Source organism: Eurytemora carolleeae, unplaced genomic scaffold (genome assembly GCF_000591075.1).
Source record: "Eurytemora carolleeae unplaced genomic scaffold, Eaff_2.0 scaffold970, whole genome shotgun sequence".
Taxonomy (NCBI): Eukaryota; Metazoa; Arthropoda; class Copepoda; order Calanoida; family Temoridae; genus Eurytemora; species Eurytemora carolleeae.
The window spans coordinates 97,219-99,445 of record NW_019397088.1 but is presented as its reverse complement, the minus strand read 5'-3'; positions in this window follow the sequence as shown (position 1 = coordinate 99,445).

Here is a 2,227-nt window from a genome sequence, read left to right as displayed (position 1 = left end):
CTGAAAGACAACATTTGGTTTTGAACTGAAGTTTTATTGATCGATATTTTTTTAAAGAGGTTGATTACTTGCCTCAACAAATAATTTAAAAATCCTAGCAACCTACTGTCTAATGAATTCTACATACTCAAAAATTAAAAGTTTTCAACATCAAATGATACACCAAAGGTTGCAAAGATAAAGGGATACAATTATTACAACTATATGCGAGTAATAAGTTCCTCTCCGACTTTAACAGTATACTGCAAGTGTGCAGTGTACATAGTTTAAATATTCATCTCCTACTTTAGAAATTAATTTCCTAGTTTAGAAGTGTAATTAAAATCTGTCGTAAAATGCTCCGGACTATCAGGAGAACCCGGAGCAGTTGTAAACACTAAACAATTCTCAAACTTATCCAGGAATACAAGAATACAGGGAACCAGGGAAACAAGGATATAGGGATACAAGGATACAGGGATACAAGAATACAGAGATAAACGGATACAGAGATACACGGATGCAGGGATACAAGGATACTGGGATACAAGAATACAGGGATAAAGGGATACAAGGATACTGGAATACAATAATACAGCTAGGCTTACGGGATAAAAGGGATATAGGGGTATAGGGATACAGGGAAACAGGAATACAGAGATATAGGTATACAAGGGTACAGGGATACATGAAAAAGGCATACAGGGATACGTACAGGGATACATGTATACAAGAATTCAGGGATACAAGAATACAGGGGTACAAGGATACAGGGATACAGGGATACAGGATATAGGGATACAAGAATACAGGGATACAAGGATACAGGGATACAAGGATACAGGGACACAAGGATACAGGGATACAAGGATACAGGGATACAAGGATACAGGGATACAAGGATACAGGGATACAAGGATACAGGGATACAGGAATACAGGGATACATAAATACAGGGGTACAGGGGTAAAGAGATACCAGAATACAGGATTACAGGGATACAGGGGTACCGTTGTGCATCCGACCCACAGTAGGTCGGCTACACTAACTTTTTTAATGAAGTGTGTATCCGACCTACAGGCTACAGTACATCATACCACGAAGTATCGTAGGACGGATTTAACGTTGGGCGGATGTAATCCAGTCAGGAATTTAACCCACCTAATATTTCTCGTTACATGACATTAAAGTAACTTTATCTCCCTACACTACAATACAACAGGGCGATAAAAGTAATGTTTTCGACCTGCTATTGAAATTTCAAATTTCATACCTAATATTTCCAGTTGCAGGGCGATAAAAGATATAGTAACTTTATCGACATCCAAGTAAATAAGTTGGGTAAAATTGCTTGCGAAAAAGTGTTTGCTGTAAAGTTTACTTTTTGTACTTAATGATACCCATTACAATAATTACTTAAATAGATATTTTGGTTTTACAGGCTTTCTTCGATACTTACAAAAATACGCTATATGTCAGTACTCAGTACAACTGAGGGTTTTGATTACTTCTTTCACTATACTGCGATAGGAATATATTTAGTCAATATTCACTCTAATAGAGAAGCTCTTACACTTATTGAAAATACAAAGTTTTGTATAAAATGGTTTGATGTGTCCATTGTCCAGAGTCAGTAACTTAAGAGAGTTTTGATGAACTAACCCCTATTCGCGAATCCGAGTTTTTCTAACGAAAAAATTCCAATACCATTAAACTTTGTCAGATCAAGTATGAATTATATATTAATGTTTATAATTGTGAAAACCGATTTTTTCAACTGTGGTGTCTCTCTACAAATGTGACTTTTGCATTTCTTCGGGAAAACATAATTTACCAGAACTAAATACTTTTAAATCTAGAAAAACGACAATATCTTCCATATTATTGATCAGATTAAGGTTTTAAAGGTACCGTTGTGAATCAGGCATTGTCATTTTTGTCATTTTCCGATTCACAATAGTGCACTTGAAATCTCCATCCGAGTAAAAGTGAAGAAGATATCGTCGTTCTTTTTCATAAAAAAGATACATTTTTTAATTTAAATAAAAATTTTGTAATTTTTGTAAAAAATAGTGTCAAGGGTTCAGTTGTGAATCGGCCATGCCACATTTTCATGAGTTTGTCACTTGAAAAAGCGCTCACCTCCCCCTTTCCCCTCCAGTATCTCAAAACCCAGTTCCATACCAACACCTTGTATTAAGTTTCCATCTCATGCTGGCCGGGACCAATTTACAAATGTGTACTTGTC